At 37.9% G+C, this 27,242-nt stretch overlaps 1 long non-coding RNA gene across 4 annotated transcripts in view; it reads left to right on the top strand.

Annotated features, from left to right (window-relative positions):
- Positions 1–27,242, top strand: part of LOC128076838 (uncharacterized) — a 256,043-nt gene that overhangs the window by 27,482 nt on the left and 201,319 nt on the right. For 3 of the 4 annotated variants that reach the window (XR_008204672.1, XR_008204670.1, XR_008204668.1), the window contains exon 1: positions 17,781–17,881. The exons of the other annotated variant lie outside the window; for it this stretch is intronic. This is a non-coding gene — a long non-coding RNA (uncharacterized LOC128076838). Of the gene's footprint in view, positions 1–17,780; positions 17,882–27,242 lie in introns of those variants that run through there. 4 annotated transcript variants of the gene reach the window in all.

The raw sequence follows: 27,242 nt of genomic DNA, 5'->3' as shown, positions 1-27,242 counted from the left end.
TTAATAAAGCATCAACTTCAAAATCTAAATCGTAAGGCAGTTTTCTAAGATGTTCTATAAGAAGTATTAGAACAATGAATGTCTTCAGGAAAAAAAAGACACAATGTGTAATGAATTGTTTGTCTTGTAACTATAGGCTTAGCGGTGACAGTCTTTGAAAGCAGTTTAATGAAATTAAAACTATTTCTGGTGTGTGTGTGTATTAATTAACTGATTTGGTTTTATGAGAGGTTCCCAATTGCTTGACTTCTAAAGTCAGCAAAAAAAACTTTGGCCTTCTGCCTCATGGGGCAGCTGAGATCTCTTCATTGGGATGGACTTGGTTTCTTCATCAAAATTTCTATTTGTACTGAAGCTTACTTGAAATGCTGTTTAGAGGAAAAAATCAGTGAGAGGTGGTACTGCAAGTTAGTGCTTGAGAAACTAAATTTTGTGCAGTGAATTTACAAGGCTAATCTCCGTGGAAGGAAAGTGGCAGGTGTTTCGACTCCAGAGCATATCTTGAGAGATGAAGAGCTTAACGTGCCTGTCCAAGGTAATTGCTTACAGTTGAGATGTGTGAACGCTGCTCTTAATATATTGAGTGTGACAGACTGGTTTGTGGCACAAGGACTTTTTTTACACACTGTATTGTTTAGGGAGCAGGCTCTGAAAATGCTGTTACTCTGCCATGTTCAGATATACTCTTATGCATGTTGAAGTATCAATGCTGGCAATGTTCACTGAAGATGCTGCAGGCTCCAGTGGCAGAAATTAAAGTGTTTGTTTGCATGCTTGATTTCTTTTGTTGGCATGCTGCCTATTTCTGACAACCAGCAAAACAGGGACATCTTCCACAGCAGCTCGGATGTAAATCCCAGTTATGCAGATTGATTTCCAGCACAGCCTGCGCTGTGTATAAATCCTGGATCAAACAGGCAAATCTCTGTTAATCACCACTAATCAGCATGATGGGGCCCGTAGACCTTTGCAGCCCTGCTTATTGGCTACAGGGGACAAACTGCCAGTAGGTGCTAAGTAATTAACAGTTGCCGTTGAATTTAAGTGTCTGGTGCTGTTGAATTTATGTGACTAGTGCTGCAGTCATATACTATGTGAAGGAATGACACTTTCCAGAACTCCAGCATCACAGTATATATATATTTTTTTCCCAGCATGACTATGATTCAGGCAGAGGAAGCATTAATCTGCTTGAGCACGAGTTCTTCAGCAAAGTTTCCTCCTTCCAAAATTCTAGTGGCTGCTGTACTGTTGGCTGTTGTCTTTAATAATTTTTTTTTCACGACATTGTGGGTTATGCTACTGAAGTCTGGCATTTATACAATTTTTTTTTTTTTTTTTTTTTGCATAAAAAGAAAGCTCTTCAACTAAAAGGAAGCCTAACACTAGATCTCAAACTTATTATCTGTCTTTGGTATCCACCATATGGTTTACTCCAAGATGACCGTGAAATCTGGAAGACCTTTAGGTAGCCTGCTGTGAATTTCATGCTTATATTTTGCAACGCACAGGTTTAGTTTTCTTTCCTTTTTTCTTTCTTTCTTTCTCATCAACAAATCACATTTCAAAATGTGATTCTGTGAATTCAAAATAGAAATGTGGCAGGATGCACAGCTGGGGAGAGTTATGGCCCCTTTCTGATAGTTAATGTGCCCAGAGCTTTTGGCTTTGGTGCCTCGTAATGCCACATGAGGCATGCAGTAACTGCCCAGAAATACATTTGTTAGCTGTCATATCACTAGTTAATTATATCTTACTTCTGTTTCAGTGCATCATGCGCAAGTCTGCTAAATGTTCTATGTGAACCTAAATGTGATTTATTGTCATAAAGGTCCCTTGGAGAATACCATACAAACAAAAAAAGTGCTTCCTTTTAACATGCTTTCCTATCTGTGGAGCTCCAATTTAGTTTACCTTTGTTAATCTTGGAGATGGTGAACAATATTGGATGCAGTATATAGCTTTAATTTAGACAGATTGCTTGCTTACGTGTGTGTTCTCAGGTGCACCATGAAAATGAAGTTTTTCTTCTTTTTTGAATCATATCAGGAATTGAAAATACAGTGGGTGTATTGCTAGATCCTCCATCACTGTAATTCAGGACAGTTTCAAAGCCGTGACAGTACTGCTGATTTATAACAGCCAGCGTTGAGATTTTAATGCTGTTTATAATGGGGAAACTTTTAAAAATCCATTTTCAGACTGCAACTTTTTTTCTTGCAAACCCCAATACTAAGGGGATAAGAGGAGGAGATGTAGCTGAATGTGTGTATAAGAGGAGATGTGCAGTGGTGTGCGCTAGAGGTGTTGCTGTATTCTTCTCAATAAATTATTTTCTTTTTTAGTCTGTGGCAGCAGCTTCAAGGTGCCATAAGTGCTTTTGCTCTGGAATAAGACTTACTGTGCGTGTGTGAGACTGGAATCTGTAAGCATTTGGCAGCTGCTGAGTTGCTGTCCTCTGCATGATGGGGCTTAGGGCAAAATAGCATCCTAGCATTTGCTGTGTATCTGTTTCCTCTGTTCTGTGTTTGCTCTCAAGAAGTTCAAATCAAAACACGATCTAGGAAGTATGTAGATAATTTGGATCTAGTTGGGGCAAAGTGGAACTTTGACGTTAGAATTAAGTTCTTGAATATCTTTCAGCACTGACAAACATCAAGAAAGATGTGGAGGACCATTCCTGTTCTTCAGGGTGCGTTAGTGTTAGTTGGAGTACTGACTATTTTAAGTCCTTGGGCTATACAGCAAGCCTAGATGGAAGTATTCTCACCTGTTTATGCTAGATCTGTTTCTAAGTATCGATATGTCGTTCAGTTTCTTATCTTTTATGCAGCAGAGAAAAAAAGGTTGAATGTAAGCACAAGTTTGTGAATACTATTAACTGTTTAGTGAAGCTCAAACTGGATGAGATAGTGTTTATAATTAATTCAGACAGGAAGTAAGCTCTCTATGCCTTGAAACTGAGTAGCCATGAAGACCTCTTGCTGTTAATATAGAAAAAAATGAAGAGTCGGTAGTTTCTCTTTGGAGCCCTATGAATAAATGGCAGAATATGAAGTCTGGTTTTGTGTGGAATCTAGGTAGGGTGAATGCATGTCCTTAAACAATAAGAGTTGCTACATACATCATGAACGGGAAGTTAACAGAGAGGTTCAGTGACAGTGAGTTTGGGCAAACCAAGATAATTCTTTTAATCACAAATGGAACTGCTTCTGCAGGAATCAGTAGACTTCTTACAATGGCTCAGTTAAGGCAGAGTTTTATCCCACATCTTTTATGGCTATTGGAGGATCTAACAGGAGCAAAAAGAAATAAGAAAGGTTGGAATATCTTTTAAATATCTACTTTGAATGGCAGAAAACTGCAGAATCCAGATATTGCAGTTGCTTACAACTGAGGCCGAGATCTAAAGATTATGATTGCACAGGCTCTTTTTGGAAGTGAGATCAAATATCTTTAAAACACTTCTGTGAATGAAACGTAAGGTAACGCTCCTTTTTTTCCTTTCTTCCTTTCATCATAGTCTCTTACCACTGGCATTTTCATTTTTATACTTCATAGTATAATGCTTGGTGCAACTGCATTGTTGTTAACCTTAGCAAAAGATAAACCAGGCAAAATTTGCGTAACTATAGTTGCTTATCTTTCTTTGTGTTGCTTCCTCACTATACCCAGCAGGCATGGTTGGAATTCATCATTTACAGTGATTTTATGTAATCCATGAAACCTAGAAATTTCACTGTTGGAGGAACTGGCTGAAGTCAGTTATTCTCTACTGTTCACAAATGAGTTTTCTGAAAATAATGCTTGAGAGATGTTTTTAATGAGGATCCCTATGTTTGTTTACGTATATACATACGAAAATTCCAAGTGATGCTCTTCATCTTGTTATATTATCATATTCAATTTCAGCTTTAGCAGCAAGGAATGAAACTATTTAAGGATAACCTGTTGCTGCAAATTGACTCCCTTTAAAATTTAGGACAGTTGATAAAACTAGGACCTCCTTATTTTCAGGTCTTTGAAAATGTTAAGAGTAGACACACTTAATTAGAAAGATAGAATCCAAAATGACTGCAGCAGCATGTCAGCTGATGAAGTTAGCAGCGTTTGAGGCAGACCTTTGCTGCTGAATTCCATGTGACTGCATTTCATGTTGGCACCCAGAGGTGCTAGCTGTTGGGTGGCAATTTCAGTTAAGAAAGATTTGTCCTTATGGATTCATCTTAACAAAAGTCTTGTTCTGTGTGTTCTGTTACAACACAGTTTTTGATAGCTTTCTATGAATGCCTCTAATGAGGTAAATAAATTAAGGCCATGAAGCTTTGGATCCACTAAATCTTACTGTTTGAGTATGCTGGAGTAAAAAAGCTTGATTCATGTGTCTCAGATGAGTTCTATTAAATTGTTAGCATAATGTTGACTAGATTGATTCTATTTAGGGTAGTGGAGTTATTCTGGTGGCAAAGTGAAGTTTACTGGATGTTAAACATTACTGCTAATAAGAGTAAATTTTTGACCATGTAATTATGGAAGGCCAGGACTTGATTTCTTGATTTAAAATCAATCATGGCTTTAAAAAGCTATTTTTCGATCAGCATGAGAACAGAGATTGAATGTAAATTTTAGGATTAATCTAGTATTTGTGGCTTGAGATAGATAGGCAAGCATCTAGGGCTAAGGAAAAATTTCAATCTGAACTTAACAAAAAGGATGATCCACCATTACTATTATTTCTTACATAATGCTTATCTGAAAGATGTCATTTGATGTTTGCATTATTTGATGACACATCCTTGGCAGGATCATCCATCACATATTTGAAAGATATTCTTCACCTCTGAGGGTAGTGAGACTCTGGAATAAGATGACAAGAATCTTTGTATGCCTCATCCCTGGGGAGGTGTTCAAGGGCAGGCTGGATGGGGCTTTAGGCAGCCTGGTCTAATGGGAAGTATCTCTGTCCATGGCAAGGGAGATGTAACTAGTTAATATTGAAAATCCAATCGGAATCATTCTAGGATTGTTTAGGGACGCCTTTTCTAGTCTTAAGTCTGCACTACATATCAATGTTTGATCAATCTGTTTTGAAACAGGAAATTTAATCCACTGCTATTTATTAACAAAAGGTCATGAAACTTTTTTTTTTCTTTCCTCTAGTTCACTTCTTGTAGGGGCATTAGATAGAGGTGAACAGGCACTTTGCCTATAGTTTCTGCTTCTTGAAGGACTCTGAGATCTTTTCTGGATGACTTTGGTATAGCTTGTTGGAGAATTTACTATTAACTGTGTAAATCTGAAGTTAAAGATCACCTGAGGAAACAAGCGGTGACTTCAGCCATCTAATGAAGGAAAACAAAGTATTCTCCAAAAGGAATAGTGTTTGATTCTTACATGGAAGAGACCAACTATCTCTAGATTGTGGTCAGCCCTTGCTGACTACACAGAAGAGAATACCAGACCACGCAAATATATTTCCTTCCCTTCTCCCCATTTTTCAAGAGTGGGAGAGGAAAGAGAAGGTATGTGGACAGTGTTGGCAATAAAGCTTACTTAACTCTGAGGACCTAAAACAGGATTTATGAATTATTTACATCCCACTTTGATTTAGGACATTAACCAAATATAGCTGTCTCTGGTGTTCCACGCAGGAATTCATTCAGTATTTGCTGATTGAAGGTTGTATTATTTACTTTCTTTAAGCATTTGTTGGATTTATTTTCTTAATTTTTAATCAGGAAGTGTTTTTTCCTGAGAGATATTTTTAGATTTAAGAAGCTTTATAATCCTTTATTTTCCAAGCATAACAATAGAGCCTAAGCTGTAACATCTCGGTACTGTCTCAGTTCTGATAGGGGTGTTTTGCGGTGTTAGTTGGAGTTTAATAAAGTTTGCTAGGGAAGAGTTGAATTAATCCTGTCCTGTGGGAGACTTTTTTCAAAAGTAAGTCTGGCCATGTAGGCAAATTTTAAATAAATGGATATAGTTGCAGGTTTCTGAACACGAGATTAATTTCTGTGCCTGCTTGATTCATGAGAGATCTAAAAAATGTAAACTTAAAGTGTAGGAAATGTATAGGAAAACTGTCATAATTCACTTTGACAGAAGTGATGGGGAATTTGTATGGGTAACTGAAGCCTTTGAGGGCATGGGCCATAGTCATTAAATCAAGTCTTTCTATGAATGTAAGATTTTAATAAGTTGAGTTTGCAAATCATAGGCTTTGTATTCAGGATGGCTGTGTGGTGGGAGAAGTTTATTATTTTTGTAAACGTGAATTCGGGTCTGAGATGGCTTATCCATTCAACTGGAGTCATTTGCATCCTTTCACTTGCTGTGCATTGAGCAAATGTAAAAATTGTTCACTAGTATTTGGACAGAGATTTTTCCTTGACAGAATCATAGAGATTGAAATGGACCCTCTGAAGATATCTAGACCCACACCTGTGCGAAAGGAGATTCCCAAGAGCAAATTACACAGGAAAGTATCTGCTTGTATTGTCCTTTCCAGTCAAGTTAGTGTTTCTCTGCAACAATTAAACATTCTAAGCAGACACAATGTGATTTGTTTAATCTTTTTGGTGATAGGCTGAACCTTTGATAGAGAGCGTATCATTGGCATGAATCTGCTTGTAAGAACAAAGGATTATTATTTTTCATGTAGAGAAAAATTCTGGATGAAGGAGATACTCTCAAAAAGATTGCATAGAAGAATTGCCCCATTCCTGAATACAGAATCTTGGATGTGCAAGAACTTAGTCTCTGATACAGATGCTGATTCATATTTCTCAGATAAATTTGTTTTGCATTTTCATGTCCAGTAACTTCAACTGCTTTAAGTTAAATAAATTGGATTAGTTAGCCACAGCTTAAGTTTCAGGATGTTAGTTTATTTTGTGTCAGATGTTAATATAGGAAGCTTGTTCTATCTGTGCTGTGTACTTCTATAGAATCATTCATATTGTTATTGCAATATGTGGTGCTTATGCTTTCCCAGTTCCAAATCAAACCAGGAATGATGCTTTCCCAAATTTCTATCCATAAACCAAATTTTTTTCAATGTAAAATGAATTATCCCGTACGTATTGATTTTGCAATTGATTATGATCCTTAATGAGGAAGGGATAAGGAAAAGTAACTAAGTCTATTACTCACAGAGGGCCAAAATCAGTTGAAACTTAGCCAATAGAATGTTGGATTTAAATTGCGCACAGCACTGACTGTAATCTTTCAGTAGCAATTGATCTACCCATCTTGGGGGTGGTTGTTTCATGTTACTAGTCTTTAATCATTTCTACTTAAGTATCTTCTACTGTCAGTTTAAGTGGAAACCTACATTTTTAGAGATTAACATTGGAAACAGGGTTTCAAAAGTGTATTTCCTGATTAGTTTAAATGGCTTTCTATAGTCCGTTCTCAATGAGCATTTTTCGGATTCCCTAACACCCGATTCTCTCTTTAATTTTTTTTTTTTTCTCTTCCCCCCTCTCCCCTTTGGGATGAAAATTCAATCACCAGTTGAATCGTTACATTGTGATTTCACTCATCTTAGTTCATTATGACTATTGTGAACAGTCTGCTGTTGCAGTACTTTGGAGCTCCAGTGGCTATATTGATTTATATCAGCTGCAAATCTGGTCCAGTGGCCTTGATCCAGCTATTGATAAAATTTAGAAGCTCAACTAATGCAAACAAATTGATTTTTTTTTTTTTAAATATACATTTCTATTTGAAGGGTTGTCCACAGAGTCATTCTTAGACTCTGAGTTGTAATCGTATTCATGTTGCTGAAATGATATACTGTGCCCAGGGTTGCAATGCATCATGAAAATCTCATTGTGTTGGATACAAATAAAATCTGCAGTTGAATAAGACTCTTAATTTCACCGTTGTCTATCAAAATTTCTATTACTGGCTCAGTCATTCATTAGCAAAAATACAAAGCATGCATTTTGAGTTCTGTACAGGAACATCTATTATGCCAGCCTTGTGAGGAAGTACTGCCATTATTTTAACTGAACAGTTGTTTCTTTAAGTTTCTTTTTTCCAATTCTTTTTGAAGTCGAAATAAACGTCTTGGCTCATCCTCCAGTGGTCTGTCTGTGAAACTGGATGTTGAGCAACCCATAAAGGAGCAAAGTTCCACTCAGATCCAGCATATGCACATTTTAATTCTTAAACTCTGCTCCTTTTAAGCAAAATGAAAACACTTTGTGTTATCTCCACATAGCAGAGAAACATCTGTACAAAAGTCCCTCAGAAAACTGCATCTTCTGGTTGTTTTTTTTTTTTTTTTTTGGGAGGGGGGGGGTGGGGGGGGGGGGGGGGGTGGGGGGGGGTGTAAAAATGTCCTCCTGAGGCTGTTTCTTACAGGCTTTTTGCTCCTCTATAGATTTATTTATATATACGTTAAGGATTTCTCTGATGTGACTGGAACCTGTTTCTAGACATACTTATTACTGTTTGTTTAGAGTAGATTGTCTTGATCCAGTTTGGGAAATCGAGCCTTACCAACAAAGGTGGTTATTGCCAAAATTCATAAAATAATAATAAAAATAAAGTGGAAGCATTGCTCCTTAAACACACTGAGAAAGAAGACCTCCAACAACAGTGAAAGCCGCAGAAGAAGAAAGCATACTGCTCTGCTTTGGAATCTTGTATGAGTGGAATATCTTGCCTGTTTAAACATTAGGGACATAAATTAGTAACGTAAGAAATCTGTGGTACAGTTATTTTGTTCATGCAATAACTTTTAATACAGAGATTCTGTAGGACAATTAGTGATCTGGGTGAGGATTCCTACTTTTCAGAAGTCACAGGCTTTCAATCCAAGAATTTTGCTCCTGTGGCATATTTTGATGGCTTGAGTTCAGATTGTTTTGTTTTTGTTTTAAATAAAACAATCTAGACAATGATTAGAAAGAATGCAATGGAAATAGTAGAGAAATAGAAAATGAATTCATGGAAAGGTAGGTTGAGAGGAAAATAAGTTAATTTGAATATATGTTTTCTAGAGTTTAGTCCTGGCTCTATTAGACATGACAATCCTCATTTATGAGTGGAATGGCTTACTATGCTATATCCTGTGCTCTGCTGGAAACTTTTAAAGTTGCATCAAAATATATCAGGATTCTAAATTAGTTATACCAGTCTATTTCATATACTTGACCCTCATGTCACAGAATGCAACGTGAGCACTGAATTTGTACGCTTACTGGCTGTTAGTAATGCGATCACTTTTGTTTGGATGAATGCAGCTTGGTGAGTCTTACTGCGTGTTTTCACTGTTCTGCATTGCTGTCACATAATTCTTCCCATCAGTAATAATAAACATGTTTACTTAAATGAAATCCAGGCAATGAATATGTTTTGCTTCAACCTAAAGGAACCCTCATAAATAAGCACCTGTGAGAAATAATAAACCTGTTGATATTAATATATGTACTTTGTCATCTACTCTTAAGCATTTACTGCGGTATCATTTAAAAACAGTGAGAAATAAAAGTCCACGGTAATTATTATGGCTGTGACTATGCTAACACATACAGTGCGCTTTATTTCCTAAATACCTTTTCATAAATAATGAGCCCAAACTGAATTTAGTGCAGTAAGTATAGATTTTTTTTTACTTATTATCTAACATAGACAGGATTTGCGGTCAGCCAACCACCGTGCTCTCCTATTTTCTTGCTCTTGCAGCTAGAGAGAAACAATCTATTACACTTCATTAATCCTTTTAATATTTGTTGTCTGCATTATTTGCTCTTTACTTTGTGGTTACAATTAATATTTAACTTCCATTATGCGAAGTCCCCTTATGTGTATTAAATTCTATTTTTTAGACTTCAAAATCAAAGTGCTGCTGGGACAGCATTTGGGAACCAATATCTTTTATGCTAATGTTGAGGCAAATACATGAATTGTAGATTCTAGTTCCTTCATCTAAGTAATTGATAGAGATGGAGAACGAGAAGCCTCATTTTCTATCCTGTTTGTCTCTTTCATAAACCATTACCCGTTACAATTTGATTTCCAATTTCTGACCAATTTTCTACTCAGCTTGATTTTTCGTGTGTGTGTGTGTGTGCTGCTTAATTCAGTTGGTACAATTGAGTGCAGGCAGGCTTTTTCCAATATGCTTGGTTGCAACTATCTGAAGTACAGTAGTTCTAAATCTTAATGCAGTTTTGAAGACATTTATTGACAAACTATTTGGTTCAACCTTAACATGTATTAATGATGCATGGAATACTTAATTTTGACTCAAAGCATTGGAGTGTTCACTTACTATGAGATGAACTCTCCAGTTGCGCGTTTGTTGTAAGGTTCAGTTTTTGGAGGCAGTGTGTCTAAGAAATCTCAATTTGGGTACCAGAGCTCCTGAGCTCCATGCAGTGCCGTTTCCTTTGCTGGATGTGTGTCAGTATATGGTCTTGTTGTGCTGAAACGAGACAGTATGACTTCTGAGAATTCATAAGCAGGGCTTATGTTGATTTGCATTAAATATTTGGTGGAAACAGTGCTTTCAAATTTACAGAAATTCCAGGGGAGGTGGAAGGGGAATCCATGTCTTCCCTTTATCCCTTGTCACTTGGGTCAGACTTTTCTCTTTAGCAGTTGAAAGTAGATTTTTTTTTTTTTTTCCCCCCCCCTATGCATGGGGGAAAAAAAGGAGTATTTGAGTGGAGGTGGAATTACTGGATTGGACTGTAAAATTAGTTTGGCTTTAGCATGCAAAAATATGGAGCAAGTGTGGTGGTTATGGTAAAATTACTTATAAAGAAATGTCCAAGGATGAGAAACTGGGACAATTTAGATGAAGAGGCCTGGTTCTCTGTGGTGAAGTCAGCAGCAGTGTGAAATGGACAAAAATAAGGGAGTAGCATATAAATTTGGGGAAGTTGTCTGGGAGCAGATAGAGACTTTTTTTTTTGTGTGGTATAGCTGGGGAATTAAAGGAAGATGATGATCTCAGTGTTGTTATCAAAGAGACAGTGATTGATAAAGAGGGAAGAAACACAGCAGTGAGCACACCAGCTACTGCCTGTGGAGTGCAGCTCAGGGCTGGGGCTGTCAGGAGTTCTGGAGCTGTCCCAGAATAGTCATTTCCAGAAGAAACACAAATTGGTCTTTAAATCTAAAAAGAGGAGGAAACAGTTATTAAAAGCCAACTTTGCAGAGCCAGCTCTTGAGTTTCCCTTTTGTCAGCAGAAGTTGTTGAGAGGCAGCTTCGCACGAAAGCCTACCTGTGCATTTTCTTTATGTTATTAAATATCAACTCTGGGACATGCTGAATGGAAGTCAGGAAATACATTAAAAAATGATAAAAGAAACCTTAAAGGATTGATTCCCAGAGAAGTCACATAGCGTGTTCTCGGAACAGGATCAGTTATCCCAATATCCCCCAGGGTTCTCTTATGTCTGATCCAAATATAGTTGTGCGGTAGATTTTAAAGTAATACTGATTAGATACTGCTGTAGTTAGTGGCTTCCAGATAGAAGTGCTCTCCTATTAGTAGAAAACTGCTGTTTCAGCTTTAGTATTTTATTTAAAATATGAGAGAATAAGTTGTGCTGAAATAATTTGTCTTCAGAATTATGTAAACATATCTTCATTTGTTTTATCAATTTAACTGCGTTATCTTGGAAATCAATGATACATGGCTTGTTGCCCAAACTGCCCATATTTCATTAATTGAATAAACCTGCAGCTGATATAAATCAGGGAAATATTCTATTCTTCTCATTGACCATAATTCTTCTGGACAACATTCTGAACTCAGACTATCCTGAATCAGGCATAAGAGCAGCAATTTCTTCTTAGTTCTAATGTGAAGTTTTGTTTTCCCTGTAGCTTTATTTTCATCTATCAGAATTTTTCTGAAGTGGTATTCGCACTAGTTTAAAACAACAACAAAAATGGAGTATTAAAAATCAAGACACATAATTAAAAGGAGTTTGAATTATCCTACGTTTAATACATGCAGAGGGGAAGAGACAGGGGGACTATGGAAGAAAAAAATTTCATTTGTGGTGATCAATTGCATCTGACTTACTATATGATTTACCTGGTGGTTTGGCTCTGTGAATTTCTTAGCAGGTGCTGCTTCTGGCATTTTCTCAAGTGTTCGGCACAGACTACTATTGAGAGTGGGAAATGAATACCTGTAGAAGTACAAGTGCTTGTACAATACTTGCACAATATTTTTGCACAAGTATTACAATAAAACCTCAGTATGTAAGAAAATGAAAATCAAAGATGATCCTGTGTACATTTCAAATTTGTCAGCCTCAGCCTGGTAAATTGATTTCTTTAAGTGAGGATGTCTACGAGTAGTGCAACTTGTTGCCATTTATCAGCTTTATGTGATGATGTTTGAGACTTATACTACCAACCCAAGTTTTCAAATTATCTAATCAATTTCTAATGAACAGAAACAAAAAGTTATTACAAGAATATAAGTCAAAAGACGTAAATGCTGAGTGTACCAGAGGAAATCCATATCTGTCTTCCCTGACTCTTTAGCAATGGAGCTACTGCATTTTTTCCAGTGTAGGATCCCTAAGCAATTGTAATTAGTGGCACAGACTGCTTACTGTTAGTATAGTTTCCGTGGGTGAGTTTTGTTTCTTATGTAGTCTCAAATTTCGTGTAGATCTTTGCATTATAGGAGCACAAGTTAAAATTTGCCCTAGAACAGAAAATATAAGGCTATACTCTTCCCTGGTGCTAGGACAGTTCAATGAAGTCAAGCTGGACTTGTTTATCTTTTTTCCCTAAGAATGAAAATTGCCTTTCTTCATAAAGTATCAGGTAATACAGATTTCACAGTTTACACTTGTGTGCTTCAGAAATGTGTATTTTAATCAGAGCTGTAGCTGTGGTTGGGAACGATTTGTCATGCCTAGGAGAAGAAAGGAGGCTGCTTGCAGTATGCTCTGTTCTTCCACCTCCTTTGCTCTTTAACATCTTTATTAATGACATCGATGAGGGAATTGAGTGCACACTCAGCAAGTTTGCTGACGACACCAAGCTGAGTGGTGCGGTTGATACGGTGGAAGGAAGGGATGCCATTCAGAGGGACCTCAACAGGCTTGAGGGCTGGGCTCGGGTGAACCTAATGAGGTTCAACACGGCTAAGTGCAAGGTTTTGCATTTGGGCCGGAAGAACCCCAGGCACCCGTACAGGCTGGGAGGAGTTGTCCTTGAGAGCAGCTCGGCAGAGAAGGACCTTGGGGAGAGACTTAACATGAGCCAGCAGTGTGCTCTGGCAGCTCGAAAGGCAAATGGGATCCTGGGCTCCATCAGGAGAGGGGTGGTCAGCAGGGACAGGGAGGTGATTGTCCCTCTCTACTCGGCTCTTGTGAGGCCCCACCTGGAGTACTGTGTCCAGGTGTGGAGCCCCCAGTGCAAGAAAGACATTGAGATTTTGGAAAGGGTCCAGAGGAGGGCCACTAAGATGATCAGGGGGCTGGAGCACCTCCCCTATGAGGACAGGCTGAGGGAGTTGGGCTTGTTCAGCCTGGAGAAGAGAAGGCTGCGGGGTGACCTCATTGCAGCCTATCAATACCTGAAGGGAACCTACAGCCAGGAGGGGAGTAAACTCTTCAGAAGGGCTGACAACAGCAGGACTAGAGGAAATGGATCCAAGTTGAAGGAGGAAAGATTTAGGTTGGATGTTAGGGGGAAGTTCTTCACAAGGAGAGTAGTTAGGCCCTGGAATGGGCTGCCCAGGGAGGTTGTGGATGCCCCATCCTTGGACGTGTTCAAGGCCAGGTTGGACGGGGTCCTGGGCAACCTGATCTGAATGTGTACGTTTGGTGGCCCTGCTAGGCAGGGGGGTTGGAACTACATGATCCTTGAAGTCTCTTCCAACCCGGGTGATTCTGTGATTCTGTGATTCTGTGTAACATGTCATTAGTCATTACCTTGGAACGAGAGGACAGTTTGAAGAATTTCTCCAGCCCTATGGTCAAACTGACAAACAAGATGGGCAGGCTTTGTTTGATCATTTGCAGGGTGAGGATTTGAGCCTTTGCACCCGGCCTTGCAAACCTCTTTGCTACTGTTCTGACACAGAGATAAAATCCCAGCTCTTGCCTCAGTGTAAATGGAGCATGGATTTGTACTTGCAATACAAGCTAATTAGAATGCAAATTATGTCCTACAGCCCAGTAGTGTCTCTGTCCACCGCCAAGCGAACCAAGATTCTGACAAAAGCATAGTGGTTTTAAACCTAAATTCTTCTCCCCTGTGTGCGTGTGGAAAATGAAGAGGCATTGGTTTTACTCTGGCCTCCTGCAAGCAGTTTGTCTCAATAGTGCTTCTGTGCTTCTCTTTTAAATTAGTGTTTTAAGCAGAGCCTCAGAAATGTGCTAAGTTCTGAATGACTGGCTATTCAGAGTGTAAGAGGACATGTTCTGACACGTCCAGAGAGTACCTCTAATGGAAAGCTGTAAGAGCAGTCCTCCCATACTGGGCTTTCTTACACAGGTAAGTACGTGAGAGATGTACCAAGAAAGCAGCAGAACGTACTGAGGGGTATTTAGGTTATCTTGTAGTATTTCAGTCCCCACTGCTTAAAATCTCCTAATCAAGCCAAGGCTTTATAAATATCATGACTTGATCAGAGCAAGCATATTGTAGCTGTTGGCCTTTCTCTACCATTCATGTCTCTGCTGTTCTGCGCCCATGGGCTTGTGTGTTTGCTGGTGTACCACCGCTGTGCCAGCACTGAAGGTGGGCATTTCTCACAAGGCCAGCCAGCTGCTCTTAAAGTGTGTTGCTGCATGCCCTATGCTGCTTGTGCTCACCTCACAGACTGCAGAATTGTGTCAGGTGCCTTCACTGCTGTCAGACACCTTTGTTTGCTGAGTGCTCTGTGTAACTTTAGTCTGTCTGCTTTCTGCTCCCTATGAGACCGTCAACCACAGGCAAAAAGCACATATCTGTATCCATAGATTCTTCTGCCTTTGATCACTGAAAAGTCAGAGAGAAGACTTTACTGAAAACATTGAGAAATCATCCTGAGGTTCCCCTTGCAGCCCTGCCTTAATTGCCTGTTTCAGCTCAAAGCATCTTTCCTTCTTTCACCTTGCTGTGCAGGTGAATCTCTTATGCTGTATTATTTTCTACCTTGGGTGGACACTGACTTAAAATGCTCTGAAACCTCAAAGCTGACTTCTCCTTGGATTAAAGAAAATAGGGATTCCTCTGCAGTTCTGAGCAATTAGTCTGTAAGGGTGGAACAGACTTCTGTTAGGGTTGTTGAGGAATACTGTAGTCATTGATACCAAAATTTCTGTAAGAATAAACAAAGGGTGTCCAACTTCATAATGAAGTAAAATCCTCTTCCTCTCACCTTGATTTTGACTCACTTCTACACCTTAACCTATTCTGGTAAGTCCCAGTAGGTTTATATAGATGAGGAAGGTTCTTTTATTCAGCTCCTGGCTTAGTCCGTGGGAGTTATTGGGTGAAGTACTATCGCTGGCGCTGGAATACACTGAGGTGGGAGATGGTGCAAGTAGCTTGTGCATGTGCAAGCAGCATGTGGCTTTATAAAAGTATTATTCGATTAAGGCTTAAGCTCTGCAGTACAGATCAAAATCCTCTCCACTACTAGAGGTGATGCCTATATTTCCTACTGAGAACCAGATTGGTTTTAGGTAGATTTCACTTCTGATGTCAAGAGGTTTATTTGGATCTCCTTGGAAGGCCTTTGCAAGAAATGTAAGGGGATTCCTGTTAGTCTTCATTTATATCTAATTTCCAGACCATGAGAAGAATCTTTGGTATTTGTTTAGAATGTGAAATGAGATGGAAATAGAGCTGAGAAAAAGAAAGTTAAGCTGATTCAATTTAGCTTATATTTTAAAAAATACATCCTTTACTTCTGAAGATCTTTTTTTCCTTGATAATAAACTGGAGAGTGTGCAGTTCTATTACTGGTCACTGATAATGGAGAGTCTATGGGTCGTGAGCTAATACCTACAAAGTGTTTTTCTTGTGGTGCAAATGGCTTGTTCTTGATTTTTGGAAAAAAGACATCCTAATTTACACAAACAGCTTCCAGAAGTTTCAAAGCACATAGATTTATTTGGTAGGATACAGATACTGATAGTCCAGTCATTTCCAAGATTGATTATTTTTAGCTTTCTGTTATTTTACAGACTGGGAAATCTGCTCACTTAATTTTCAACAGGTGTGAGAATCTTTGGCACTAGATGTGAACATCTTGTACTTGCCAATGAAAAAAACAGTCTTACAGTTTATTGATTAAAACTTGTGCATGGGTTTTTCTGCACTTTTGGTACTTTTTGTGGTGATGTATCTTCCAATCTACTATGAACTCAAAGAGTATGAAATTGAAAGCTCCGAGTTTCATGTATTAATGTGGTATGATACTGCTAGCAAAGAATCTTTTAGACACAGTAGGTAATGAACAACATCTTTATGCCTAGAACCTGAAATAGTTTCCAAAACCAGTAAGTCTTGTTAAGGTTTGTCAGAAAAAGTGAAATCTTTTCGGTTAATTTCTTCAACCTCTACCTACTCAAACGTTTTCCACATATCATGCTACATGTTTAAGCAGCTATAATTGCATATAAACGAAGTGTGATTTTCCCAGGATAAAGATGCAGGTGCTTTTTTCTATAAATGTCCTTACATTTTTCTACATACTCTGTACAGGATTTTGGAATATAATCTGGTGTCCAGTTCTTGTTACTCTTCACCGAGTGACCAAAATGTACTTGAGATTTGTAGGTACAGGGCACAATACTATGTCCTTCACTGAGGGCTAAGTATGGTGTGTATGTTGTACTGAAGGACTTTCACATGAAAATCTTTTCCCTGAAGGTTACTGCCTCCTCATGGGCTTATCTTTTGTTTTATTATAGTTAAATTTCTTTAATTAAAATGTTATACTTCATTTAAAAATGAAAACAACCATGATCAATGGAGTTATTGTGGCACTACTAAGGCAGCAGGCCTGCTCATGGTTACTGTTATACAGACCCATCTGTGTGCTTTGAGCATGGCTTTTTCTTACCTAAAAACACGTGAAAAGCAATTCTGACCCAAGAGAAACTTTCAAAATGTGATGTGATTGGGTGTAACCAGTAACATGCAGAGTTTGATTTTCGTCAGTTGTGTTGGTTTTGTAAGCAGTGCAAAATTGAATACTTTAGTAATGATCTGACATTAGTACTTTCACAGAGTCTTTTGCAGGCTTGATTTTATTCAGAGTTAGCTTTTTAGTTGCACTACTACAACTGAGGGAAAGAGAGGAAGTGCGTAAAATGGTACTCAGGAGTGACTTCTCTGACCTACCATGCCTGTGAAGTGGAGTGGGGGAAAGGAACTTAAATCACATCAGCTGGGATGGGGAGAGTTTGAATGGTGCTGAAATTGCCTGCTTTGCCTCACTGATAAGGAAATGCACATCACTTCTGAACTTATGATGCCCAACCCAGACACCTGTCTGTGTGAACAGTACTCTGAACAGCTGAGATCAGACCATTTCTTCCAAAATAATTTTGATGGCTTGACTTTACTCCTTTTTTCCTCTTCCACCAGTACATTAGAACAGTTCTGCTGTTAGCTACTGCCTGTGTAGTGAGGTTGACAGAACCTGATTATGGGATTGTGTGGGAAACCTTAGGACGTGGCCTGAACCAGTGATTGAGCACCTGGTGAAGGGGTGTAGCTAACCCTGGGAGCACAAGTGCATGCAATTATCTGGCATGACCAGAAAGGGTGGACCAGGGTCTACTTTTCCCTAACCTCATTTAAAGGCTGACAACCAGAACAGAAGGATCTCTACTTGGAGATTGCCTCCTTTGGAAGTTTCTAACAAATCCTGATCCTTAGCAAGGGGTAAGTTATTTCTTCTTTGTTACTAGGCTGCGACCATTGCCTTTCTTGAGTAATTCAAAACTGATCAAAGGCAACAATATCTGCTGCTGCCTATCTTTACTGGAAGGTTCCTTATGCTCCTCTGTGCAAAGTCAGCTAGCTTGCCTGAAACTGCTTTAGCAATCTCTGCTAAGTCTCTGTGCCTGAGGACTTGTTTTATTTTCTGAATTGGTGGCTTTCTTTTCTATGAGATCATGTGCAGGCAGGGGGGTTCCCTTCAGAAAGGTGATACCTTGCAGTCTGGAAGCTGTGACTGAATGAATACTGTTGAGCTAGGAATTGGGACACCAAGCGGTGGATTTTAACTCATAAAATACATTGGATTTTAGTGAAGGTGATGTAAGAACATCTGTTCATCCTACAGCAGTGAGCAGATGGCACTGGCTTGTTCCTCTTGGCTCTTATTGTTGGAAATATCCAAATAATTTTCTAGGATGGTTTCTCTGATAAAGCAGATTTTATTCGCATTTGCAATGGCAGGCCTCCTGCAAGCAGGAGAGCCCCGAGAAAACAGTGTTACATCTTTTATCCCCTATTACCTGCCGCTTATCTCTTTCTCCCCTGGTTCCTCGTTGGCTGAGTACTGCAGGTTCACACTTGTTCATAACGCCTCACTAATCATACAAACACCAAGTAGACACAAATCTTTGCTGCCCAAAAACAAATGTCTTAGTAGGTTAATTGGCTTCTAACAATTGCTTTCTTAACAAACACTTGGTCATAACTTTTCGGATGTCAGTTTTACAACATAGACATAGTCTGAATTGTTTAATTACCCCCTAATATTTGTACTCCTGGGTCATTGTTCTGATCATTCATCTTCCTTGCATAGAGATAAGCTCAGAAGGAAGATAGAGGGGAGTATCTTGGAGCCTGTCTATGGCATCCTAACATTCCCACAAGGTGGGGCAGTTCTGCTTTGTGTAAAGGCCCTGACTCCTTGAAAGTTTGTTTAAATGTATTTTGCTTCTGCTGATCTAATGAACAACCTTACAATATGTTTCCTAGTTCAGAATACTATACCCACATTGATTAGAACACTCAAAATCTGTTGCAGCTTTGTGAGAAAGTATTTGTTAAGTAATTCGGTAACTATGTTTCTAAAATATGTTACTAATGTGTATATGGCATTCTTACTTTCCACATCAGCTATTTCTAAGGATATGTTACAGCTTAATTCTTTAGATCAATTGTCCTTTTCAATGTTCAATGCAGAAACAACACTTTCACTTTCTACGTTATGATTTCTGCATGTGCCCTGTCACGCAGGTCTACTTACCTTTGAAGGAAAGTGTTTATTTTATTCAGTATGTTTAACTTTGTGAGAGGCCTTGACTCAGAGATATGCCGAAGCATGGCACAGAGTATCACCAGAAGGTGCCCTGGTCAGTTATTCTTCTCTCACACTGTTTTGTGCTGGTCTAACGTCAATATGTCAGTCTAGCAAGTCAGATTGGAAAACTGGTCTGCCTGAAGAATACTTTTAAAAGTTATCTTGTTCTGTAACCCAGCTTCCACACAGTTGAGCAAAGTAACTCTGTGAGCAAAGTGACTTGGAGAGAAGGAAATACTTCTTAGAGAAAGTGTAATAACATTTGGTTTTGCTCTCTTATCCCTGGCAAATACACTAGTCACACCTCCTTATTCTGTCACTCTACAAATAAATTCCTCTTTAGCCCTAAACTACATAATAATAAAATATCTATCCAAACAACTTCAGTTTTAAGAAAATAGTTACTACTGATGTAAAAAAAAAAAAAAAAAAAAGTTTGTACTAGGGCTCTTACGACATTAAGTATCTATAACTTCTCTGGGCAGCCTGTTCCAACACCTCACCACCTTATCACAGGAAAATCTCTTTATCTGACACTATCTATCCAGGTAAAAAGTTCGTTTTCTTCCCGTTTATAATATCTCTGTAAGTATTGGAAAGCAGCAGGTGAGGTCTCCCCAGAGTCTTTTCTTCTCCAGACTGAAAAAGCCTTGCTCTCTCAGCCTGTCCTTTTAGGAAAGTACTGTGTCCCTCCAAGTATGCCATCCACTGACCAATGCTCCAAGAGCTCTGCATCTGTCATGTGCTGCGAGACCCAGACCTGGATATGTGCAGAAATGCTATGGGAATGAGAAGTGTTTGTCAGCTCTGAATTTTATTCATCTGCATATCTAACAATTGTGAAGTATCCTTTCAAAGCCATGCTGTAGTTTTGCACCTCTTGGGTTTAATTAACCCTGGAGTAACTCTGACAACTTCGTTAAAGGTAGATAAGAGAGTTGTCTAAATCGTTTACAGAAGCAAAAATGTGGCATTTTAAAAAGGTACACACACACACACACACACACAAAAAAAAAAAATAAAAAAAAAAAAAAAAAAAATAAAAAAATAAAAACCACAACAACATTTGTGGCAAGAATCTTAAAGGAAGAAAACTTGGTTAATTTTCTGAAAAGTGTTGAACAGATGTTGTTTATAGAGCTGCCTGTTAGAGATTAGATTCCACCAAAGACTGGGGTTCGTTTCAACTTGTACTTCTTCCAACCAAAGAACAAAATTGGTTCTACCTGGAGTTATCAGGTGGGTTGATAATGAAGTGGAGTCTTTTGATTTGTGTTCAGTAGGGCTGTCCTGGTTTCAGCTACAGTACAATTGATTTTCTTCATAGTGGCTTATATGATGCTATATTCTATCTTTGGAGGGAGGATTTAGCAACTGCTTGGGGATTGGTTGAGCATTGGTCAGTGGATAGTAAACAACTGTTTTGTGAATCACTTGTTATGTAAATTTATATATGTAATTGCTACATATTATTACTGTGATTTATCTCTTTTTTTTCTGTCTTAAAAGTAGTTTTGATCTCAACCTATGGATTCTCCTTTATCTGATCCTCTTCCCTATCCTACTGTGGTGGAGGAATTGAGCAAAAGGCTGTGTAGTGTTCAGCTGCTCACCAGGTGAAACCGCTGTAGGGGCGATTAGTTTCCATGGCTTATTATTCAGGCCAGCACTCAAATGTAGATTAAAAAGGTTTTGAAAAAAGGCTATCTGGAAAAAGACTTTTCTTGTGCATATGAAGGTTTTTTTTTTGTTTTGTTTTTTTTTTTTAATCTTAAACTGAGATCATCATCTTACAAGGGTTTTTATCTATCAGACTTGCCCAAAAGCCTAGCATTGTTACTCCATCTCATTACAGTCCTTACACGGACCCTTGAGAGTGACTGTTGGGATCTGAAGACGTAGTAAGCGAAAGCTGAAACAGAAGTGTGATGAATGCACCTCAATAACCCTCTTCAGGTGTGATTCAGAGAGCTCCATACAGTCACTTCAGTACTTAGTTTAAGATAGAGTACGAGAGGAAAAAAAATCCACTAGAAAAAGAATGTTTTACTCAGACATACTAAGCAAATTTTAGTCAAGCACTAGCTAAACTAATCTGGCTTGACACCAGTAATAAATTGTGCAAATTCCTGTGACCTTCATCATTCTTATTTTGTATTAAATGTCATCTTGTTAGATAATGCATGAATGAACGGTACAATATGATAGATAGTGTGAATTATTGCCCACTAATAGATTTTGTTAAAACATGTCTCCTCTCTGGGTTGGTCCTTGAGAAATATGCCCAAAATTATTTCTTAACAGGTCTTAAAAAGCAAAGGAATAAAAAACTTTCATAGGAGAGAAAGAAATGACTTCTGCTCATACATTTTAAGACCTTTGCTTTCACCAATCCAGACCTTTGCTTTCACCAATCCGTATGTGAATTGTTGATGTGTTGGATGCCATTATCCACTGGCTTGGGCCTGACTTCAGAAGACTTTGGGAAAGGAAGGCAGGAATTTTCTGGAGTATGTAAGGTTAAGAAGATTGGTGTTTAAACTGAGCTTAAATGTTTGAAAAGACATTTCTATCTGTGATCCTAGCAGACCCACTCAATGGCAAAGCCATTCTTGATGGAGACTGTAGGCAGGAGCAATGTAAGTAATTAAGGAGCGTTTTTGTGTTCATGAGTAATCCTTAGCCCGGTGTTAAAAAAAAATGCACTAAAAGAGGTGTTTGTCTTTGAAATGATACTTGGCATTGAATGATATTTTATGAATAATTAGTGATGTTTAGTCTGAACTAATGATTTTGTCTATGAAATATTGTCCCCATACATTTCCAGCTATCTGTTGATATATCAGTGTTTCTAAGATTATTCCTCATAGGATATTATTGAAGTGCATTTTTAATTCTATTGTTTTTAATTATTTAATTTTAATTTTAATATTTTCAGAGACTATTAAATGCTGGGAACTCTAAATATTCTAGTATTAGCAGTTTTCTCTAAAAGCAATTGAAGGTCCTTCTATAAATAAGACTTCAAGATCAAAGGGAATTAAAGAAGCTCCATGGTTTTATGGATACAGTCAGATTATATTTAAGATAACTAGAAGAACTCCACCAGACCACCAGTGCCTTTATGTTTTTAATAGGTATGTGATAGTAGAGATGTTTCTTTTTGTATTTTTTTCTCTCTCCAGAATCTTTTCCATCTTTTCTATGACTTAGATAGGTGAACAGATTGATCTAGAAGCTTCCAATCCTAGAGTGAAATCTTGATTAGTAAAGCTACTATTTGTATTTATGTATTACCAAGCCTAAGACAGGTCTAAAATCTACTTGCTTTGTAGGTAATAATAATTTCTTTTCTCTTTCCTGAAAAGAACACAAACCCTAGAACCAAAAATGTGCTTTTTTAAATTGTCTGTACTTGACACTAGCAAGATTTATCAATACTGTAGCAGGTGTCCAGTGATCTGAGGGTGATACACTTCAGCTTGGGAGCTGGGATGCCAGTGAAAAGTGATGGATTTGTCTACCAGAGAGTTCAACAAATCTGAAGTAATATTCAGGTTCATAGTGCGTAACTTTCTTCTGGAACAGGGGAGCTCACTGCTTTTTCAGTTTCCAATGTCCATTACTCACTTGTGCTCCTTCACAAAGAAGATTACATAGATTCTTATTTTATTCCATCATTGTTCATGTCAGTGGGAGTCTAATTCTAGTAATCCTTCATAAAACAAGGAATATCTTAAAATCAAATAGATGTTCATATGATATGGAAGTCTAATTCTAATTATGTGAGCAAGTAAGATTTTGGAAAACATGTCATTTTGATGTATGACAAACTGCATCCTGACATTTCTCAGAATTTAGGATTTCTTAGCAGTGGAAAGTCTAGCATGGCTTTAATTTAAGCACTGGAGATATAAGGGATATATTAAAAAACCAATCAACCCTAGACTTGATACGCTCTTTCATAATTAAAGAACATGAGGTCACACGAAGCTAATCATGGGTAAATTTCAAGCATATGAAATCAAATATTTCTTCACAAGGCACTTCAGATTATGCTGGAGGTCAGAATCAAACAGTATAGCTGCACTTCCTTTAAAGGGTGCCACCTAACTTTATGGTCATCCATAAAATTTTTAGCTTTACCTGCAAGATCAGGTTAGTCTGTGTTCATGCCTCAGGGCATTAGTATATCACTGAACTACTTTATTTTTTTCCCTATGTAAAGCACTGTACAATTACTATACAATTTTGTGTCCTTAGCTGTTGTCTTTTTTTTTTTTTTTAAAAAAAAAAAAAAAAGCAAAAGCAAAAAACTCACAACAAACAGGTGCTAGAAATAGCATGTTGCTCTAATGGATAATTGGTTAAAAAAAAATATCTGTATAACTGCTTATCTAATTTTTTTCTTGACTTTGCCAGAAGTTTGCATTTATTTTTAGCAATGGTTTGTGGTAAGAAGCCAGACAAGAATTGTTTCCTATAATGAGATAGAATGAGGCATGTAAAAAGATGCAATTTGAATCTAATTAACTTCAAGTTTTTTTCAGAATTTTTTTTTAAATAATATAAACACATACTGCAGATACTTTAATTCAGCAATTATGTCTGTTGAAGTGACAATTGTGTTTTATACCTGAATGATCTCACTTCCTGATTTCATAATACGATGGCATCAAAGTGTGTGTTTCTGTAGTTTAACAAAAAAGTGTAAACTAACTTTTTCTTCATCTAATTCTTGCCTTCACTTGGGTAAATTTCTACTGGTTTAACTGAATAGCAATGCAGTATTCTTTGCTTGCATAAATAATGTTCAAAGGCCTTTTCAGATCTGAAGAAAAGATGAAATCTTGAATTGATTCAAGACTGATGTCTCTGTAACAATCAGCTTTAAGTCACGTTTATAACCCTTCATGTATTACCCCATTGTGTCCATAAGGCTATTGCATATAGGCATCAAAGATATGTTATCAGGGCATTCCAATAATGCAGTTGAAGTTCAGTAGTTGATGATTAGGTCTGATTTGGAACTGGATGAAGGAATAATATCTAGACTATTACTCCTGGAAGATGTATTCCTCTGAATTCTTGTTTGGGTCACTACAATTGGTGTTGCACATTTCTATCAGGATGAGGTTGCACAAGTTCCTCAGAGGAGAAATGCTGTGACAAAACAGGATCTCTTTCTATCTGTGAAGCAGGAGACAGGAGCTCGTTGTAGACAGTGTGTGGGGTAATGATGGTGGGAAGAATTACTATTGGAAATTTGTCCTGATATCTATAACCAACTGGTTAGCTCTCAGTAGTGGTCAGCTATAGTAGTTGTCAGTAGTGAATGGACTGGTAAATACTGGTGGAACTGGATTTATTGTGATGGAAAGGATGCACCACATTTTGAGGCGAATTGGCTTTATGTTAGTTGTTTTCAGTGTTAAGAGACTTAAATCACAGTTAACCAGATTAATGTAGTTCTGATTGCCAGTGCTGAGTTTTCTGAGTTCAGCAGCTCCAGTGGCTACCTTCACCAGCATCCTTCCATTAGGCTGATCCTTTGGTCTTTACTTGCTATCTACATATCAATGTATTTAGCTGCCTACTTTGAATGAGGATCCTTCTTAGTATAGTTGTGCATTAGGTTTGTTCCTGTGTTACACGAGGTAGTTAATGTTGACAAGGAGGGAGAAGGAAATTACAGAGGAAAGGAAGAACTTAAGATGAAGAAAAAATGAATTGAAAAGGAAAAATTTGAAAAGGGTGGGGAGAGTTGGGTTGTTTCATTACTTCATTCTCAATCTGTGGGATTGTTGAGTTTGTCTGAGAAATATAACCCCCAGGTTCTGGAGTGAGGGTGACCTGGTTTGGACCTGTCATTGAAATGCAGGAAGGGAAATGTAATACTGAGAATCACTTGTGTAATTTTGTAGGGAGGTGGGAAACCAGGAAGAGAGGATCTTAACAACATAAAAGATCCTGGTATTTTTTTCTTTGCAGGTGTATTTATTTGATTGTGCCAGAGCTTTGAGACCAAATAGCCTGCAAATTGCTTTTTCATTTCAGATGTTTCCATTGCTGGAAAACAAATAGCTTTATTTTACAGTTTTTAAATGATTCTCCTACGTGTTTTTCCCTGTTATCCTGTTTCACTTCCTTGTCCCAGCATTTTCACTGTTGCTGCCACTCATCTAAATTTCTTTCCTCTTTGATATTTATGAGCTCAGCTTCAGTAGAAGAGTTCACAGAAAACATTCCCTCCTTCTCTGTGCAAGACAAGTCGTGTAAAAATGGTTTACTCAAAGGGAACGAAGGAGATCAAAAGTAAAATCTCCTTTGTAAATCAGGCCCCCAGGCCAAATTCAGCTCTGGTATAAGGAGCATTACCTAGTCATTTCCCAGTAGGATATATGTGCCTGGAATTGACTTACCTTCTTTTTGAGATATAAGATGATGTCTAAACTTAAACTCTTCCCAGGGGGAGCAGAGTCCTGTGGGAATATTGTGCATGAGGAAGAATATAATAGACTATGGCAGAGTCGGGGATTCTGATGGCTGAGGGATTTTGACACCTGTACTCAGTGCTGGCTCTTCTCTGAACTCTCATATTCTTGAAATCAAGTTCTTCCATCCTTGTGCCCCTGTGTTTCTGTTCCCATGTGTACCCCTGTCCCACGTTAGGTTAGTTAAATAACGAATGCTTGCAAAAATTTTAGCAAGTGTTGCTATCATTTTTTTCTATTATAACCACAACTTGTAGTTATATTGTTACTATAATTATTTTTGTTATTAGTGTGCGTAAGAGACTATCACTGTCCATGTTTCTTGTATATGTAGAGCTTTACTAGAGTTTCTTTCTGATGTTCTTTTTTTATGAGTATGGGACTCCTTTCCGGTCCCTAATTAAAACAAGCAGAATAGATCCAAGATGTATGTGGAGGCATTCATTTGAAGGCTGAAATTACAAGAAAAATGCATACATAGTTTTGCAAAATACATAAGTATATTTTTCCGGTATTTGTCAGAAACCAGAGTAGAACAACCTTACTAGTTTTATCTTCATCTGATGTTATTCAAATTAACTTTCACAGTGAACAGACAGGGCTCCTTGAAGATGTGACAGAAATTCCGATCTGTCAGTAATAAGGTCACTTTCACTGACTATTTTTCCTTAGCTCTGGACTAAGGCACAAAGCAAAACCTGCAGCATTTTCTGGCAATACTGACATTCTTGTTGAGCTTTCTGGAAGTTGAATTACTTTGAATATTTTGGTTAATGAATTTCTGAGTCTGTATATCTGCATGTGATATGTGGGACAAGTAAGGAATGTCAGAACATTTCCTTGATGCAGAATATATATTTTTTTTATTCTTCCACTGCTGGAAACAAGTGGTTCAGTTATGAGACATCAAAATAAATAGTTTAAACAATCTCTTGCAGCTTTAAACATCTGTGAATCAAAATCTGTTTGCTCCATTATCATTTTCCTACATTTCAATTAACAAAATCTCTGAACAAGAGCCTGGGAGTAAAGGATTGTAATATGGTAGATAAACTGGAAAAGTTGAAAAAGAAAGGCTTGAGAGGGAGAAAAAAGGGAATGCTTCCATCTCTTAGGTTGTCAATGCTTTTTCTATAACTTGGTCAGATGTTCTTGCTGAGATGTCTAGTTTCATCTCAAAATGCAAATTTTCTCACATTTTGCTTGCTAAAATAATTTTATGTATTTCTGAAGCTTGAAAAGAGTGGGGAAACCTGGTTTCTTAGAAAAAGAGGATTATTATGACCAAACTGGATGGCTGTCAGTTCCCTTGCCCCTTTAATAACTTTGAAATGTGTTAGCTGATTTCAGTGTAAATGCAGCAGGTGTGTATAGACAGTAAATTCCTACAGGATTGGTGCCAGTCAGATGCTAAGTAGATGAGGGAAATCTACTGAGAGGATAGTGAAGAAAAGTGAGCTCCTGGTGATTTTTACTTAGTTTGTTCAGTGGGAAT

The sequence above is a fragment of the Tympanuchus pallidicinctus genome, unplaced genomic scaffold (genome assembly GCF_026119805.1).
Source record: "Tympanuchus pallidicinctus isolate F22 unplaced genomic scaffold, pur_lepc_1.0 scaffold15, whole genome shotgun sequence".
NCBI lineage: Eukaryota > Metazoa > Chordata > Aves > Galliformes > Phasianidae > Tympanuchus > Tympanuchus pallidicinctus.
The sequence above is the reverse complement of the archived record's forward strand: the minus strand, read 5'-3'. Positions and strand labels throughout refer to the sequence as shown.